General features: G+C 37.6%; 1 pseudogene; it reads left to right on the forward strand.

Moving 5' to 3' along the window:
- The first annotated feature begins 7,949 nt into the window (after positions 1-7,949).
- On the forward strand, positions 7,950-14,424 carry LOC149812070 (uncharacterized; annotated as a pseudogene).
- The last annotated feature ends 6,852 nt before the right edge of the window (positions 14,425-21,276 follow it).

Below are 21,276 nucleotides of genomic sequence, written 5' to 3' on the forward strand. Positions count from 1 at the left end.
GCAAAAATACTATTTTTTACATATTTTAAAGTTTTTCACCATAAGACACGAAACAAAGCTAATAAGCCGTTTCAAAATCATTTAGGCATCCTAATGGAATCTTGTTACACCAAAACATAATTCATATTAAAAATCCATCACTACTTTTGGAACTTATCAAATTCAGCACTCCATTTATAAACCAGTTTCATTTGTAAGCCAACGAATTCAAAACATTAGCAAAAACCGAGTAAATTCACAACATGAAATATACCTTGGACTCATTTTTATAACCAAATGCTAAAAGTGCAGACTTTAAGTCTTTATGCATATTTTTTTTCTAAGAACAATCACATGGCTTGTACGTTCCAACTTGCCGATTTTTGTCATACATAATTTTTTTTAAAGCACATGGCCGGTAAGTTCTAAATTGTTGACTTTGTCGTAAATGTATTTTTTTAAAACAAATACACCGTAGATTGCCGATTTTTATTACACATAAAATTCTTTTTTTTCTATATAAAGTCATTTAAAAAAAACTGCATATGCCAAAGTAATAAATTAGATGTGACACTTTTCGTATTCACAAGTATCCAGACCATAAGTTTTTTTCACCAGAACAGTTATGCACACACCCATAACCGAATCTAATTAAGTATAGATTTCTTTTTTTTTTAAAGAACACTGCATATCATTTGAATTCAATCTTTTAATTCCAACCAAGAATTTATCATTGTATCTTATGTCAGTCACGGTTGTATAGTTCAAATAAAATTCCAGAATTTTCATGTCATAAAAAATTTGTCAATAACAAATCGCAATTCTACACATTCAATACGAATGCAAATTTTCAAAAAATCTACAATATGGAAAAAACGATAAACATGGTTGAATGAAAAATACTGAATTAAATGAAATTTCCAGATTCCCATGTCATAGAAAAATCATCGATCACAGATTGCAATACAACACGGTTAATACAAATGCAAGTTTCTGGAAAAGCCACAATATGGCAAAAATGTTAAATAGACTGATGAATAATACTGAATTTCAAAAATTCCGATCATGAACAAAATTAAGTATGCACAGCCTACAGTAATGCACATACACCAGGTCAGAGTACCTACCACAATAATAGAGCTTCCTTGTCGATATCACGTTGAATGAGCACAAGAGGTTGGCTACGAACTCAACTAACACCAACTTTCTAGAGTACAAAAGAGAGAAACATGGAGGGATATGAAAATAGTGTAGGCTCTCTTGGCTTTTTATAGAGGAAAAATAGTGTTTTAGATTTACCCCATCACCTTCTTATCTTTTTTTTTTTTTTTTGCGCTTTTTTTTTCTCTATCTTACTTAACCAATGTAACTCCATTTCACATTCACGTAAAAGAGAAGGTGGGTTGATCCCACTTCTTCCAATTAGTGCACTCTTACAAAACGTTTTGTTTTTTCTTCTCTCTTACCTACCACTATTCATTATTATTATTATTATTTTCTCCACTTTCACTATTGTAACCTCCCCTCCCATTTACGTAAATGGGAGTGAGTGGTTCTGCCCACTCTTGCCTCTTAATGCCACTTTTTTAACACAAAAACGTGTTTTTTTGCCATTTCATCTTATCATATTATTTTGATTAAGTTATTTACTTTTCTCAAGTGGGGTCCACTTAAAGAGATTGTCCCCTTCTTTAACGTCATTATCTCCCTCTTACTTTATTAGTCCACATATATATATATATATATATATATATATATATATATATATATATATATATATATATATATATGTGTGTGTGTGTGTGTGTGTGTGTGTGTGTGTGTTACTAAGTGTGTACTATATAATTATTTCATATCTTATGAAATCTATATCGATATGTTTAATATGTAATTATTTCATATAAAATTATATCATAAATTAAATCTTATTCTAATACTTCTTTCATTTTATTTTACCTCCTTATGTTTTGGATCCATGTTGGGTCCAGTCTCATGCACCTCGATCCATACACCTACCAAAATCAATTTGGATTTTGGATCTTTGTGATCCAGATCCATTTTGGATCCTTTCAATATCCGGATCCAATTAGCATAATTCAACCCTTATACATTTTTTTTCTTGTATATCCTTCATTGTAAATTTTGGATATTGTCTAATAACTAGATCCAAGTACTGGATCCATTTCCCATACTAATGAGCTTTGGTACTGCACTCAGATCCGAATTCCAGTAGTTCTGAATCCACAAAATTATATTTTTAAATACATTATCAATTTACAATTTATTTTCATAATACTTAAAATTTCTTACATGGCCGGACTAAGCAGTCTGGGATGTCGTGGGTTTGTGAAAAAATCTATGTACATGACAAATTGGCATCAGAGCAAGAAGATTCATAGAGACTTTGTTGTTCGATAAGTGCAACACTGAAGAGGGCAGTGATCGTTGGTTCAAGTTGGAAACCAACAAGAGATAGTTTGCCCTGTTTATGCGAATTTGCATAACTGAAGTGTGGTTGACCGAGCGTAGAAGCAAATTATTGGCATGGTGGTATGGCTCATCTTGTCAATGGTAAGCAAAAGTATATGGTTGTTGTTCAGTTGGCTAAGAGAATGTGGATTATTCAAAGATTCCTATCAGTTGTGCGTCAAGCTCATAGATGGAGTGTGGCATTTGTCTTGTGCATGCAAAGAATGCACATTGGATTCGGTTAGATGGATTTGCACATTTGAGTATGGGAGACTTAATTGAACTTCTATGTTCTCTTTCGGGATTGTGGGTTAGCGGAGTGCTTATCTTGAGCAAAATGTTCATTGTTTTGGTCCCTTGAGTTTGATAATTTTTTTGTGGATTGTGTGTGTGCGAAAAAATTTGTTGTTCGTGGCTCGATGGTTCGGTTCCTGTGAGAAAGTGTTTGCTGGCTCTGGATATGAGTTATAGCGTTGGGCCATGAGTTGCCCCTTATGTGGACGAGTGATCAGGAAGATGCTTTGAAGGACCGCTCTGAGATGATACACAAGTAAGCATCCTTCACTTGAGAACTAGTTTAGACCATTGAAAAATCGAAAGTTGCTGCTTTAAGGGAGTTGATATCCCCGTGGTACACGTTGGTGGTCTCTCTTCTCTGTGAGGATCATGAAGGGCTTAGAATTGCCCTTGTTGGGGTTAGAAGGTGCCCCAGCTATGATCGTGAAGATGGTAAGTTTGTCTTGCAGGCGAGGATGGCCCTCTTGTGTATGTGTATAACAATTTCAATTCATAACTCGATTTTTTTTATTTTTTTAACTCATCAGAAACATGCGATTTAGGATTGTCACAGTCGATGTATCAAACCATTCACTAACTAAATTATAATAATGAAAATAAATACATCAACATTAATTGAATTGAATAAAAGTTCATCATCCATAATGGTCTAGACCCAGAACCACCACTAAACATGATGTCAAAAGCCAAAACCAAATTTTTCTAATATGAGGAACCAAAACCACCACCTCGACAGATAGCAAGCAAAGTCTACAAACAACTAAGCAGGGAGAAATCATTTGGCCTCCTCAAAACCTAAAAGTTGTTAAAATAGTGGGGTCAAACAACCTGAGTCTGGGTAGAAAATAAATATGTTTGCATTAAATGCATGATATATGTATACATTAAAATATAGCCTCTCACAACAATCATGCAACTATCTTAGTAATCATGCAAATTCTTTGGCAGACAATAATCATGAAATCATACTAAAAGTACAAATAAGAAAACAACCATACAACTTAGTGCACACTCATTTATGTCATGATTTTGTAGCAATGCTTCAAAAATCATACGTATGCATGAACATTTACCTAAATGCATGAACTTACCATTTTAATAATGTGAGTCTTTTATGCATGAGCAATTTCTTATCTTCAGTTATCATTTTCTTAATTAAATGATGCATGCAATGACATGTTTACATGCATTTCATATTCTTGTTTCACTTGTCAATCATTTGTGGGTACAACACAGTCATCTTGTTTTGAGGTACAACCTAGGTTTGTATATTCAAACAATTGTGATTTATTAACCTGTATTACACCCCAATACTGGTCATGCTACCGAAGAAGACACAATAAATTTGAGAGTTTACAAACTCCGCAATATGATATATTAGTATTTCCTCATGAGTTTTACCTACCACGTCGTAGACAAATCATGGTAGTTTTCCCTAACTCCGTTGGTGGAAGATAAAACAACCTTCCATGCTTAAGTAATATCCCCACAAAGTCACCCATTATACCATGCTCACCCTCTCCTAGTGAGCTACAAAAGAATTAATTTTTATTTTGATTTTTTGATTAATTCTCTTTTTAAGTGTGTCAATGCAAACATGCAACCACATTCTTGATTCATATACAATAATATCAGTGGCACAATCATGCATGTGTTTGATTAGTCCTTACCATAAAAATTGTACGAGTACTACAATCAACATGCATTTTCACAGTCGGGGTAGGCTAATCATTCATACTTGTGCATGTATATTTCAAACATAGCATTGCTTTGAAATTCACTTTATGTATGCAACACATACACTTTCATATCATGCTATAACACAAGCATGTCATGTACAATTACGTGCATACATTTTTTATATCATGCTATCACAGAAGCATATCATGTATCATTAGATACATACATTCAATCACAGAGTGCATATATCAATTACAAATTTTATTTAACAGTACAATTACATATGGCGCATATGCATCCAAACATTGCCAAAATCATGCCTCATTATGCATGTTGCATAATTTGCATCAAATAGCATAATTTAAGTTTTATGTGATACTTAACATGAATTATCAACTAAAAGAGGCTTAGGCATTTGGATGAACAAGTGAGGATAATTAAGACCTTTGTTTGCTTATTTTTATAAAATTTACCAAAAATCATAGAAAATATATTTAACCTTTAGTTTTTTATTGCATATGCCTTAGCATGTCAGGGACATAACCCAAGAAACAGATCTTGAAAATCATATATACAAAAATTATAAAAATTATGCAACTGCATACTATTCTGGAAAAAATTATACAACAATTTATGTAATCTGCAAAAAAAAATCAACTTGGGGATTTTTCTGGGACTTACTCTTAACTCATTTCATAAAATTCAATTTACAGAGCCTTCTACTATATGTTGACTCTGTCTCGGATTTAAAAAAAAAAAAGAGTTATTTTGAATAGGTTTTTATGACTTTCAAAATAACTGGTTAGAACAACTTTGTAACTAGAGCAAAAAACTATGCTCTATTACCGTAGGCATTTCTCCCTCAAAACAGACCCAAATCAAACAAAATAAAATTATAGAGTTTAGCTCCGAATGTGTAAAAAATCATAGTATATTTATTATCGGTATTCTACGATAAACAAAATTGTTTTGAAAACGGGTTGGATCACAAACGGGAACAACAGTATAGAGTTGTCATAACTCCTAATAAAATCATAAACTATGGGCTAAACATGACGTTAAAGCATGATTTACCATAGTATTTGATCTTATAACATGAATATATAAATTTTACAGTAAATATTTAGCACTTTTCATGTTGACCCATTATAGAAGATTCATAAATTTCATTTGTAAAGCACAATACAACATAGATCTAAATTCTAACCCCTTTTTGACACTAATCACATGGTAAATCGGTTAAATCATGACATTTTATATTTTTGCAGACATGATATCATCCTTATTTTCTTTTCTAACATGACATAATCCATTAACGTGCTCATATTAATCTGATTCGAACATAAAAACCAAACTTTAAAACTGATTTTGCCTATTTTTATCTACAAAATGAGTTTTGCATATTTTTAGCATAGATCAAGATAAGAACAAGATTGCATCATTACAAATTATGTTAATCACTCAAATAATTCATCCTATGCACATCACATATGTTGGACAAGTCAATAAAAATTCTTCAAAATAAATTTTGCACCGTGGCTTCAAAACTAACCTTTTTTCCAAAAACATTTTCTCAAAACTAGCTTACCAAAACACCGGTTTAAATTTTTGAAAGTCTTTTCACGTAGATCAATTAGCCATATATGGTTTCAGGCATAAATCACATGTACAACCAAGCCCTGGATCAATAGAGGGTATGTCAATACTTTCCGAAATTAAACACCATGTAAATAGAAATCTCCTACCTCGAAAACGTTATTTCTACAATGAAACCTTCATTTTTTTTGCCAAATGTACCTCTTTTCGAGTTGGTTTAGGCCTTCTCTAAAGTGGTTGCAGGTCTCTAATAGAGGTTTGCACTACCTCCAAGGTTGGGAGGAAGAAGAAGTGAAAAAAAGGGAAAAGGGAAGAGGAGAGAAGATAGGGGTTTTAGAAAAAATCACAAAAGGCTAAGCAAGGTGCCTCCCTCTTTTAAGACGTTTACAAAAAATCTTTCCAACTTTCCAATCTCATTCTAAAACTCCAGCCCTTAGTTTCGTAAAGCAATTTTCATAAATCCCTAATGTCCCTCTAGCTTTTCAACTATTTAATTTATATTATTACTATGTAGTATACTTTATAAAGTATAAGAAAAATCAATTATGTCATATGTCTTATGCATATATTATATGTACGCCTTACCTCTTAAAGAAGATTCACTCAACACACAAGAGGGCCCACCAAGGGGGGTGTTACCTTGTAGTTGAAACTTTCTAAAAAAAATTACTGAACTCAATCCCCTTAAGCCTTCCTTCTTGTTTTACCTTTTTTTAGAAAGTTTTGACTTTTGGTTTCACTTTGCTCTCTTATTTTCATATTTTATTTTATTTTTTGAACAAAGTCCAGCTATAGAGGAGGGCCCACTAGGATGGACATCCCCTCCTAGAGCATCCATTTTGAGAAAAAACAAATTTGGCTCCCTTCTTAATTAAATTTTTCATTTTAATTTAGGAAAAATCTAGCTTTCATTTGACTTGGAATTTACTAGACTTGTTATACTTGGTATATATTTGTTATTCTTCTTTTTCTTTCATATAGCATATCCTTAAGTATGGCCCACGAGGGGCATCGAGTACATTGGACTCCACACTCTTATAAAGTCAAATTAATTCTTAATTCAAATTTCATGATTTTGCCTAATTGGATTTTTTCTTAGATTTTCTTCGTGGATTTTAAATCTAATTGAAATCCAATCCAATATAAGCAACCCAAATCAGATCCATATCCACACTCAATTTATAAAACTCATGTCTATTATGTGATTTAAATCTAATTTAATGCTTCTTTAAATTCATTATTAGATCTTATTTAAACTATTGACTCAATTCAATGTGTAATTTCCATTTTAAGTTGGCATTTAGATAAATTTTTAATTTTACTAGATTAAAGTATAAACATTATATTTTAAAGATTTAATAATTATAAAAAATCATAGGTATTATAATGTGACTACACTAAGGTCTCATGAGCCAAAAATGTTGGGTGTTGATGAAGTAAAAGATGGTTGTCTAAGTGATTTGAGACACATTGAGGAATAACGTGCTAAATGTTGAATGAGACTTAGTGTGTTAAATGTGGTACTGATAATGATGAATAAATTGAGTAGGGTTTTCATGATCACGAATAATAAATTGGATTAGGGTAAAGAAAATAAGACCAAAGATAAAACGTAAAGGAATACCTGCATAATAAAAAAAATTGTATTTTTAACTGTACCTGCATTATAAGGACGACATGGTTTGAGTAACGACTCAACCTCGTCAACAAAAGTCGGGCAAATTCTGAATTCTGCCGAATCCCTCTTTCCTCAAAAAAGAAAATCGATCAGGAAAAATTCGAAGAGTCTCCTTGCTTGCTTGCTTCCTTCACCTTCTCCCCCCTCTTTTTTCATCCTAATAATTCTTGCCACCCATTCCATGTACTAACTGTGAACACTAATAAAAGAACAAAAGTTTGAAGAGAGAAAAAGTGAGGGTATTGGGCAAATGTTGTATTTGGACTTCATCGCCAAGAGCGTTCATCTCCCCGTTCATCACCTGTTTATGGACGTCGTCGTCTCGCTCATGCCCTTGTGGATCTCCCTGCTGCTCGGCCTCCTCATCGGTTGGTCCTGGCGACCCAATTGGGCGTCCCTTCTCTTCTTGGGCGTCAAGGCCAGTTCCAGGCTCATCTGGACCACCCTTATCAAGAATGTTGGCCGCAGGTGGAAGGCTGCCAAGTCCGTTGAGCACCACCACCCGCCTCCTCATTCTTCTCAGGCACCGCCAGCCGTCACCCCTGTTGTCGTAGACGGGGACGAGTATGTTGGCCCCTTTCAGTAACTTCATCTCCTCTTCCACCCGTTGGGTGAAATGAAATATTGTGCTGAGTAGTTGATAATGTCTGTTTTTCCTCTTTCTCAATGTTAAGGGTAAACAAAATTTAACGTTTACACAGTTAAGCCCATGCAGAAGTGGTCTCATTACTTGGAGGCTTCTTAGGGTTCAAATGCGATATTCTGTTTTGTTTGTTTCATTTCCTTGAATGCAGAAATGGTCTTTGGGCAATTTTTTTTCGAAAATACTCATCATATTTTCTGTTATTCCAGTGCTTGTGTCTCTGATGCAGAGGATGAACAACCTGCGCTGGACGAGTCGGATTTGGAAACATTAATTTCTTACGTTGACAAAAAGGATGGAGGCCCAGCTTAGCAACTGATGATGGACCGTACCACCACATCATTCGCCTATCAAGCTTGACGTCGTGATCCCGAGGTAAACATAACCTGCTCCTCCTTCCTATTTTGATCTCTTGCTGCCAAAATTCCATCCTTCTAATAGTCCATAGACGACAAGTTTGGAGTCATGTTCGGTGCTTGTGCTTCTGGATCATATCTGCTGGAGTAATCCGTTTTCTCCAAGGCAATCCATTTTCTCCTTTTCAAATAGTAGCTTGACCTTATTCTGATAAAGAAGAAGAGCACATGACCAACCATTGGGAATAATAGGAGGGATATTTAATGTATCGTTGGCTCGGCATATTCTTGTAGGTTCTTTTGTTTTTCCCCTGTTTTAAGCTCTATAATTACATTTTCTGACATAATTTTTTCTTTAAATCATTCCCAAAAATAAAAAGAAAATTTATAGAAAGTACTCAAGTAATGTGATATTCTTTCTGTTCTTCTTTATTCAGCTCCAGTCGATCTATGCATCTATTCATCTTCTACGAGCTCTTATAAAAATTGGCCAACTCTGGTGAACCTAGTATTGCTTCTATGTTCCCTATTGCTGCTGCAGACAACATTCACACCCTTAAATTTGGTATTTTATGATGAAAGGACATATATTTTTCACCATTCTGTGTCATGAAATACAAAAATGGTGAGGCTAACAACAACTGTACTGCTTATGATCATGACAGAGCATGGTGCACTGTGACGCTTGAAAGCTTACAAAACTAATAGTTTTAGTTAAACTGACTGATTCCTCTTTACTCAACATGCGCGGTTAAAGTAGATGTCTAAGGCATCATGGACATTTCTCTGTCTACGATTATGAGAAACTTTTATCTGAACACTCATCCTATCGTATATAATCTATTATCTCAATGGATAAAGATAACGTCAGAATTTGGTGATCAGAATATAATGGAGGAGTATATTTAATTATCCAAAGTAAGAATAGTAATCTAAAGTGTGAGATGCAGACTGAATAAGTGAAAACTTGACAGACAAAGTAATGACATCCACAAAAAGCATACAAGAGGAAAAGTACATGAAAGAAAAACTTTGAGAGGATACTGATCTGTAAAAACATTTGATTGAAAGGGCATAGCCATGCGACTGCCATTTCAGTTTGAAGCTGACTAGGATTTAAAAAGGTTTTCTGCTATGTAAATATGAACATTCACCATGATTATGTTTGCAGGTCTGGTAAAATTGATGATTATGGTCCATGAATCTCGTCATGAAGCATGTCGTCATAAGACTGAAGTCTTGATATTTATGTAACAGGGATTCGGCTAGCAGAGTGCCGCACCCGCGTCGATGCGACTCGACGTGGGTGCGGTCAACCCGACCCTGGGTGCGTTGACCGCACCCAGGGTCATTTCGGTCCATTTTTTGGATTTTTTTTTTTAAAATTGCCCTATGAAATGGGCTGCGGAATTTAAAAAAAAAATCTTGGGGGGGGAGGGGGGGGGGGAGGGGGGGGGAGACGCTGCCCCCCCTATAACCCCCCGCGAGGGGCGGCCCCATGGTTGCCAGTTGAGGAAGCGGGAGCTGGAAGCGATACGGGAAGCGGGAGCGGGAAGCGGGAGCGGGAAGCGAGGCACTTTCAAAATTTTAGGAAGCGGGGAAGCGTGGGACCACTTAGGAGCGATTCGGGAAGTGTCTCGGAAGCGACCTAGGAAGCGTCTCGGAAGCGACCTAGGAAGCGTCTCGGAAGCGAGGGGGAAGCGAAAAAAATAAAAAATACAAAAAAATTGAAAAAAACAGGGGAAGCGAGGGGGAAGCGTGATGGGAAGCGCGCTTCCCATTAAAGGGAAGCGTGTCCCCCATTAAAGGGAAACGCGCTTCCCAAAAAAGGGGGACGCTTCCCCCCACGCTTCGGAAGCGCGAGGTTTCGCGCTTTCGAAGCGCGCTTCCCCTTTTAGCTAGGCGCTTCCGGTAACCCTGGGCGGCCCCCCCTGCCCGCTGACCGCGCAGCGGGACCCACGCCGGGGGGAACCCCCAGACCCTCTCTCTCTCTCTCTCTCTCTCTATATATATATATATATATATATTATTTTTACCCCTGCTGCACCCTCGCACCCAAGGTTTTTGAAAGTGCCGCACCCCCGCACTGGCACCCGCACCCATGTGACATAGCTTGATATGAACTTTGTCTTGTTTTTAATAATACTCATAAAGACTATGAAAATGGTTCCAGGGTTATTTTTTCCTAGTTTCTAATCTCTCTTTGATTTGTATTTTGCTAGACTGGCCCTACACACTATCACTCAAGAATTGTTTTTGAGAATGTGTGAGTGATTTTTTGTGGGATGATGACTTTTGAACTAAATGGGATGACGTGCTTATTTACTGTAGCACTTTACAGGAATATCCTCATAATGTCACCATGATTGTTCATTGGATTAGAAAGGTAATCCAGAAAAGATTTGTCCGTTTTCTCTGCACACTATTTGGTTGTTTACGTTATAATTTTTAACCAGTTCTCAATTTTCTTGCAGTTCCCATTTTTCTGTAGTGATTGGGAATATATCATCATTTGTCGAAGTTGGGAATCAGGAACTGCATATTACTGCATAACAAAGGTATGTTTTTCTTGTGTAAATGAGGCGATGTTTTCTCCTTGTCCATGTCTTATGTAAATGAGATAATGTATGGGCCTTTTTTATGATTTTCAAAGTTAAAGTTGTAAATAAATGTGGCAAGCAAGTTTACTTTGGTAAGTACAACTTCTAGTGACCCTATGGAGCCTAGTCAATTCAGAAAAGGTAGAGTTGGACATATGGGGTCTTCACTTTTGCAATTTTTTCTCCCCTGATCGAAAATTTCTATTGAGAATAATCTGATTGAGTAGATGTTAGTTCTAGGAAAATGCAACTTAAAAGGTTGATAAAAAATTCAAGTATAAAGACACACGAGAGCCTAAAAATGTGAGCACAAAAGCCCGTCCCTGTGCAAAAAATTCCATCCTAGCTGATTGGCCACTGGCCAATTAATTTTGCTTGGTTTCATAATGACCTTGCAGGTTATATGGCTCCCGATGCCGATATTGGTTTTTCAATAATTTCTGCTAGCTTGCAATACAACACATTCTTGCCATGTCTACTGTGCACAAAGCTATCAGAATGAAAATTCATTAGTTACCATGATCCTGGTATATAACATCCACTGCTTTTAGCTGACATTGAAAAGTCCACCAATACTTTTTCCCTTAACCATTTTTTAGAGGAAAAAATATCACAAGTAATCCCCCCTCTAAAGAACACATCTATGATCTGGTTTTAGCCTCTTATGATTTTTCATGATCATGACTTGCAACCTTCTGTCCATTGAAGTTCCTCCAAGTTGATATATTATCTTTTTTGGTGGAACATGGGACTCTCAGTGCTAAATGTAGTGTGTCTTCCCAGAGAGAAACTTTTCAATCCCAATTTCCTCAGTTAATCTCTTAATCCACATGAATTTCCGTGTTTCAGGTGATGCTCTTCTCAGCCACTACATTTGATTTATGTACCATATAACTGGTTTTGTGACTCGTCTAATGAAGTAACATTCCACCAACATCATCAACATCCAAAAATAAATGCATCCTCCAAATGAGGAAAACAATTTCAATGGTGTTTTTTCCAAGCAGGATTTAATGTATTCTGATAACTGTATCAGAGCACTTCTTAGTAGTACTTGAAGTTTGAATCCAACTTTGAGCATATCCCAATGTCAAGTAGGTTGAGAACCTGTTTCTTTTGAGAAAGGATATAAATGTCTTGATCTTGCCACTTGTATCCCTTGAAAGTATTTTATTAGTGTTAATCTTTAATCTCACGTTTGCTTTTGTCACTGGTGGGATGAGCAATCACGACTGAGAATGCAAAAGCTGTGATTTCTGGTCACAGGTCAGTCTTGTAACCAACTTTCACAGGATTCAAGGGAGAACCATTCTCAAGTGAAAATCATAATCACATTTGCACTTTCTGATGTTTCACTAAACTTGAGAAAGTGCTGTGGTCATGATTTGCAATCACAGGAAGCTGACAAAATCTAAGATTCACAAGGCATTCAAAGATGCACCTAAATATCCTTGCAGATCCTTGTCTGGTCATTGTCCCTGATGCCATGGTTAATCCGGTCCTCTTTTGTTTATTCTTCTCCTTCTTTCACTCTTCTGTGTGTTAATGTATTTATATAAGGTTTCATAAAAAATCTGCACACTATTCAAGGAGCCAAGTTTGAACGGAGCTGGCTTTATCCTTAGCTTGTAAACCTTCGATGACCTTTAACATCTATTTTGTGAGAGATTCTTATAACGACTTCTTGAAGATCTCCATGTGGAAGTGTATTCTTGACATCTGTTTGAGGTAAATGCTGGTTGTGGGATGCAAACCATAAGCAAAAACACATGGAATGGTTGGAACATGTTTCTTAAGAAATCTATGTGATATATATAGTGTTGCTTTATGCTGCCACTGTCAGATGGTTGACGATCAAGTTCTTCTGAATTTGCTTATGATAACCACATTTCCTTTGTCATGGTTTCATTTGATGGAAGGTGTTTTCCTTTCTAATGAGTTGGCTTCTTTAATGCTTGTGACAGAGCACACCATTCCCTGCATTACCAAGGGATAGAAAGCCTAAGCGCGTTGATCTCTACTATTCAAGTTGGTGCATTAAAGCCTGTGATAAACCTATTTCTTCTCACTTCGCTGCTATGCCAGCCATAGATGGAGTTGAACTCAGTTTTGTTTGGCTAACTTTGGTGCATCTCATACTTGTGAACTCTCCCTCCTGCAGTAGAATCGAGGGAAGCAGGTGCATTCAACAGCTTCTGAGGTGTTGCTCTTCCATCATGAAGACATGGGTATTCCCAATGAACTTCTTGATTGGAGCTCAGCGTGGAATATGGGGCCATGTCAAGAAATTGGATGTTGGGTTGCCAACTTAACAAATGGTGCAAGCAAGTGGCTCTCTGCTGTCATGATGTGCGATCATCACACACACACTACAAAGGTTTTGGGTTCCGAACCACCGCATGTGGAGGTTGAATTCAATGAATCAGATGAGACAGAAGAGCAGATCCAAGATTTTCAAAACTCAGACAGCAGATAATAAACAAAGTGGTGCCCTTGTGCACTTCGGATCACATCGCATGTGGAATGCTGATCTTTGAATGTCCGTCCGGGAGCTGCTGAGCTGATGCTAGAGAGGAGGAATCTTTGGTATTCATGCTGCACAGCTTTGTCTTTTATAATTTCCTTTCTGCCTGTGATACTTGGAGGATTCATCAGGAATAGGATGTGTTTGAGTTTGAAGGCTGATCCATCCATTGCAGCAAGCATGCGGCTGTGCTCGGCCCACAGCTGCCACCATGCACAGAGAACAGAATGGAATCTGGATGGATGTTACTTTAGGGTGAGCCAGAGGCCATGTCTTGTATTAATCTTAAATCGGAGCTAGCCGGCCAGTTGGGAGGCGGTACCTTATTGTGCAGTGCACAGTGCATTTTCTTGCTATTCTTCTTTCTTTTTATTTTATTTTTTCAGTTTTGTTTACCAATACTATTTTTAAACGGATCTGATATTCCGTTTATTTTATGTTCACACCGTTTCTGTTTGGCTGAACCTGTGAATTGAGAGGCTGGGATTTTGAAAACCAGCCATTACTTATTGTGCCTGATAGTACAAGGGTTTCAATCTCACGCCCAAAACGAAAGGATTGTAATAGAGATGTAAATCGGTTGGACTTTCAAACTCTATAGCAACTTCATTCGCAAATGAAACTCTATCTGATGGAAAATTATGGGATAAAATGAAAAATTGGATTTACAACAAATTGCGAACTTGGGTTGTTGCTAGACACCCCTTTCAGAAGGAAACATAGAATAGTAAAGAATTTGGCACTCCGAACACGGCGATCAAGGTTGTTAAATGCGATGAGGCGAAGCGAGGCATTGAGTCTGTTATGAAGCGAGGCATAAGCCTCGAGGCGTTGAAGCTTAAGCTTCATGATCAAAATAATAAAATATATTATATTAATAAAATAATGAAAATCCCAAAGCCCCATAAGATTGGTGAGGTTTTCATGTCTATCTAATCCATTCAAATAAGATTAGTAGCACACTTCTTTGTTCCACTCATGGTAAAGCATAACCACCAAGCATTAAAAAATATTTAAAATGGCATAATTTAAATAGCTCAAGAACATAGAAGTAAATAACAATAATATGATCTCCTCTAATAGGTCGGACAAGAATTAGAGAACACCACCATAATCATGATAAACTAGTTAGACCCATGTTGATAGGGTTAAATGCGACTCTAAAAGTCATCTGGAAAGTGGAAGGAGGAAACAGCATCACCATAAAAACTTGATGAAAGCTTAAACATTCAACTAAAGTTTAGCAGGAACTCATGAAAAATATCTTCAAGAGGATCATCTGGAGTGTGATAAGAAACCATATTTGTTATTATTCTTTTGATAAGAATTATATTAGACATATGTCTAATATAAATCAGTACAGAAAAACACAGAAAAGATAAAGAACAATATAAAATCAATATGGCATACCATTTCAATGGCAATCCTTTATAGTCAAACCAAATGCTATCATCACCAGGAGGGAGAGCATTGCTGAAATGAGGCTTTACAAGAGGCAGTAACAGAGGAAGGTATCCATTTCGAGGACCTAACACCTGTTAAGCATATTGATGGAAATAATTGAAGCAGAAAGATGCATAAGACAGAAATTGATCAAGAAGAAAAAGAAGAACATGTTCACAGAAGAAAAAGGTCTATAACAGCCTCACTTTTGAAATTTTCTGGTCAGAAAAACCTTCATTCAAAATACTGACAATAATAAGTCAGATGGAATATGAAAATAAGCATAGAAGATTCCATCATACCTGCTTAGGACTTGGGTCCTTGTTAGACAGAGAAACGAAAATGACACAACAAAGCCCAACAAGATCCGCACTGATAATTGCATTTGATTCCAGTGTTAAACCTTTAAGTATTGTAGAAAACAAGTCTTTAGCAACAAATGCCTTCAGTTCATAATTATTTGTTAAAACAGCCAGAAGAATCACAGCCTCACAGAATGATAAGAGTTTAGGCACTGCCTCACCATCAGGCCAACGAAAAGCTTCTAAACTAAGTTGAAGTATAGGAAAAGTAGGACCATTATGCTTGAATAGAAAGCTGCAAATCAATCCAAATACTCGATCATCAATCTGAATTGCACACAGCTAATTTGAGCATCTAATAAATCAAAACAATGTGCTCAGTGAAACATATATAAAAAGACCACAGAGATAATCACAAATTCTAAAATCTTTTGACATACCACATCAGAGAATTTGAGGCAAAAGCATCCAAGTTTTTTCCAGCAAAATCCATGCGATTGGCATGTCCAATTTGTTCCAAGGCAGGCAGGCCAACATTTAAACCGGGAGATGCCAAAACCGACATTAAGGAGCATATCTCACGAGTCAATGATCGAAGCAACTTCAATATGCTTTTTTATCCCACTTCTTGATAACTCCAGCTGACAGGCCTGAATAAGCCATCCAGAGTATGTTTGGATGCAACAAAATTCCCAAAAATTTTCTGTATTATCGAGTTTCTACTACAAATGGGAACATTGAGTCGTTGGAGATCATTTTTATGGCATCAGCGGACACCATTGGGTGGCCTGTTCGTACTAGGAAAATCAAGAAATCAAGAAATTTGAGGGTTCTACTGGAATCAAGAAAAGGTTTAACTAATAAAAAAATTCATCATCTTATATGAACAAAGAGATTGTATTACTCTAACAGAAGCGGAAAAAGAAATACAGATTACAGAGAAAGAGGCAGCGTGTGTTGATCCAAACACAAAGAAGGAGGCAGCGTCGGCTCCCCTGAGAGGCGTGGATGCAAGGTAGTCGGTGCTGGGAGCGAGAAACGAGGAGAGGAGAGGAGAGGAGGAGGCAGGTGCAGGCTGACAAAACCCTCCCTCCCCTCTGCGATTTTTAAAGAGGGTTGGGGGAGGCACGAAAAGGGAAATGAGGGGATGCGGCGGGGGGAGGGGATGAAGGCTTAAAACATTAAAAGAAAGTAAGAAACCCTTTCGTGTTTCAATTTTTGGGGGTTGTACATGAAGCGTACGCCTTATAATCGAAGTGGGACTCGAAGCGAGGCGCACGCTTCACTCATGTAAAGTGTGCGCTTCGAACCCACAAACGCTTCATATAGCGCTTCGGTATTTTTATTTTGCGCTTCGCCTCTAAGGCGTACGCCTACGCCTCTCACAACACTGACGGCGATCATTAAAAATGCATGAATTACATGTGCTGCAGTCTATTCTTTCCCATGACTTGCCATACCATCCGTGTTGTACTTTTTTGTTACATGTAAAACCATCTTTTTTCCCTCGGTTCTAGTATCATCACTGAAAAGACGAACCCAGTAATCAACTTTACCACATTGGCCAAGTTTTGATTCAGACTCGCTGCCCGATATTTGGATTTATATGGGAGCAACTATGGTCCAGACGCACCCTTAGCTCAAATGTCAAGGATTTGGAAAGGCAAACTCATAAAAAATTCCATCCACTTTCTTCATTTTAGTTGGGTTACAATGAGCCTAGATAGTTTGTGTGGTTAATTTTTTTTGCGGTTTTGATTAATTAGAAATTGTCCGGTAGGAGCAGTTAGTGCACGTCACTCTGTGTTGGGACGTTGCGAAAAAATAAAACTAAAAATTAAAGTTGATTGTCAAGAATGAATTTGAACCTATGGCCTTTTGAACCAGTACCTGAAACTGGCGCATTTGACCAATTCGGCCATCTTGACTTGATGTAATGATAATAAAATTGTTAAATTTGTTACAACTTTGTCCACACTCGCACGTTACGGGGAAAAGAGGAAAAAAAACTTTGACTCTTGGCTCTTTCATTTTAGAAGAATCGGGAACGAGTGACAGTTGGCGTTTGACATATCCTTTTCATTTTTCAAACCAACGATCGACAGGAAGTGTGAGGATTCAATTCAAGTTTATGCTTATAGATCATCTATGTCACGGGCTTAAAAGTGAAGGCCCCTCCGACGTAGCTTCGGGTAATCACAAATAATGAAAGCAAGCTTGTAAGCAACTAATAACACGTGTAAGAGTGGAAGCAAGAGTACACATACACAAACACAAAGTGAGCAAGAAGGCAAGGATGCATAAAAAAAAATTTATAACAACTTGTAGATTACATAGAGAGGAAGAGAGAATGGCCTGGTACACAAGATTTTTAAGCCAAAAGGCCATATGTTGCACTGGAGAGTGTCGAAGAGGTATATACATCTAAAACAAAAAGGTAAAAATATGGCGGTCCGGAATACGCTCCCTTGCCTAAGTTAGCGTTGTCCTCAATGCCAATTGTTCATGACAGTCCTCCATAAGTTGACGATGCTGAAATATATGGGTAGCTTTCTCCCATGTAGCTTCATATTCTAGTAGACCTTTTCACTACACTAGATACTTTTTGACTTCACCGAGATAGTTGTTGGAATAGTCGATGATGACTTTCGGTTTTGTACCTGGGTTGCTGATCGTTGATAGTGTGCACTGCGGAATGGAAATACGATGTGGCATATTTCGTTGAGGGTCTCCTTTATCTTCGTAGAATGGCTTTAGGTTGCATATGTGGAAGACCAGATGCACTTGAAAGTTTGATGGCAAGTCCAGCCGGTACGCTAAGTTTTCAACTTGCTTGGTGATGGTGAAGGGGTCGTCATACTTGCGAATGAGGCCTCGGTGGTAGCCCCGAAAGATAGTTGTACGATCGGGGAAGAGTTTCACCAATACCTTGTCTCCAACACGAAATTTTGTTGGTCGACGTTTCTCATCTTCCTATTTCTTCATGTGCTTGGTCGCCTTGTTCAAATATGCCTTTGCTAACTTTGTTTGATCTTGTTAGTTCGTAACAAACTGGTATGTATAAGGTGTTTTGTCACGTCCTCGTATGGCAAGTGAGTGTGGAGTCTGCGGCTATTGTCTGGTTACAACTTTGAATGGAATATGCCTAGATAACTCACTCTTTTGAAGGTTGTAGCAGAATTGAGCAGCATCAAGTAAATCAACCCAATTTCTTTGATTGACATTAACAAAGTACCGCAGATATTTCTCCAGCATGCCATTAATTCTCTCTGTTTGTTCGTCGGTTTAGGGGTGAAAACTTATACTGAAATGCAAGTTCGTCCCAATCAAGTGAAATGCTTTTCGCCAAAATTTGCCAGTAAAGCGGGCATCACGATCACTGACTATGCTCTCAGAGATTTTTCAATATTTGATCACATTTTGCACAAACAATTTTGCAGTATCTGCAACTGAGTAGGTGGTAGGTGCAGGCACAAAGATAGCATACTTCAAAAACCTATCCACAACCACGTAGATAGAACTGCAGCCCTGTGCTTTTGGTAAGCTCATGATGAAATCCATGGTTAGGTACTCTCACGCACAGCTTGGTATTGGTAAAGGCTCCAATAGTCCACCAGGTCTTTGGTTTATGGGTTTATCTTGCTAGCATATCAAGCAAGTTTGCACATAAGCGTCCACATCGTTGTGCATTTGCAGCCAATAAAATGCACATTTTAGCAACGCTAACGTTCTCTGTTATCTTGGGTGACCCTCCCAGGTAGTATCATGGCACTCGTGCATCAAGCATCTTCGTAGAGTATCCTGTCGCAAATTATATAGATGATCGTTCGTGGAGTGGAGCAAATCGTCCTCCAACCAAAATCTCTTTGTCTTTCCATCTTTTACCAATGCGATCAACTGTTGGGTTATTCTTTAAAGCTCTTAAACCTGCTCGAGAAGATCGCTCATTGGTTGGCTAACATTGTCATCCCAAGCAAGCAAAACTGCAAGTTTCGCCATCTTACTCAAGGCATCAACAACAATATTAGTCATGTCAGACTTGTACTCTAGGACCATATTAAATTCTGCCAGAAAATTATGCCAACAGGCTTATCATGAACTCAGCTTCTTCTGAGTCTGAAAGTAGCACGTCGCAACGTTGTTAGTCCGTACAACGAATTGCAACCACAAAAGATAGTGTCCCCATATGCGAAGACAATGCATGATTGCTAATATCTCATGCTCGTGCATAGTGTATCAATAGTCAGCGTCATTTAGCTTTTAGCTCTCAAATGCAATGAGATGTCTTTTTTGGAGCAACACACCACCAATTACAAAGTCAGACACATCAGTCTGTACTTCAAACGGCCACTGACAATCTAGCAACCTTAGCATTGGTTTTTCGGTCAGGGCGGACTTTAACTCATCAAAAGCTTTTTGACATGCATCAAACCATAGCCATGGTCTGTCTTTCTTCAGCAAATAAGTGAGCGATGCAATTATCTATGAATACCCCTTGATGAATCACCGATAGTAATTGGCAAGTTTGTGGTTCATTTTCAATGTGCCTCCTCTCACAATATGGCCAAGTGAACTTCCTTCTACCCAAATAGGCACTTTTTTCGCTTGACATACAACTTGTGGTCATTTAGAGTCTGAAACACAATCTGAAGGTTTTGAATATAATGCTCGATAGAGTCATTATATATCACTATGTCATCGAAGTACATGAAAACAAACTTATTAAGGTGCAAGTAAAAAATTTTATTCATCATGGTTGAGAAGGTTGCGGGCATGTTCGTCAGGCCGAATGACATAACAAGGAATTTGAATGTCCTATATCATGTTATACCCTTCAGCAACTCTGACTTGTCAATAGCCTGATCTCAAGTCCAACTTAGATAAAACCTTTGCCTTTTCAAGCTAATCAAACAAGTCTGCGATCAAAGAAAGTAGATACTTATTCTTTAGAGTCATTTTATTTAGTGCCCTGTAGTCGATGCACAGACGCTTCGACCCATCATGCTTTGCCCGAAACAGCATGGGCGCTCCAAAGAAAGCTTTTGATGGTTGGATGATTTTTGCTTCGAGCATGTCATTCAATTGCTTGCGTAACTCTTGCAGCTCAAGAATCATTATATGATAGGGAGCCATTGTTGGTGGTCGTGTACCTGGCTCGACAGTTCGGCAAGCATAACATCACCAAACTCCTTCAATATGGGCACTAAGGCCCTTGGGACGTCAACAGCTTCTCTCGCTTCATCTGTGGCACGAATTGTGACAAAAAAATTCATCACCACTTTTCATGCCTCTTTTCAATTAGAGAGCAGACATTAAGCACGCACAAGGCTTCACCAGTATCACGATAACCATGCAGAGCTAATTTTCACCCTCAAAGATGACAATGTTAAGGTGAGGCATCGGCACTGCCTTATTACTTCTTAAAATTTCATTTTGTGGATGACTTTGAAATCATCCATAGGTGTGACTGACAATATGGTCCTTCTTAACTAGTTATGAATCTGCACTCACGCATTACGAACAACATCATAGATGGCCCTTGCTTTAGAGTTAACCGCTTTCATGTGGCTCTCTTTCTTTTTTCACTGCAATCTGAATCGTTCTACCTCTTCACACGAGATGAGATTATGTGTGGTACCTGTGTCTACCAATGCCTTGGTGAGTCTTTCGTTGAGTAGAAGTTCTAAGTACATCAGTTCTTTGCATACA

The sequence above is a fragment of the Nuphar pumila genome, chromosome 17, assembly GCF_984573655.1.
Source record: "Nuphar pumila chromosome 17, dmNupPumi1.hap1.1, whole genome shotgun sequence".
Lineage (NCBI taxonomy): Eukaryota > Viridiplantae > Streptophyta > Magnoliopsida > Nymphaeales > Nymphaeaceae > Nuphar > Nuphar pumila.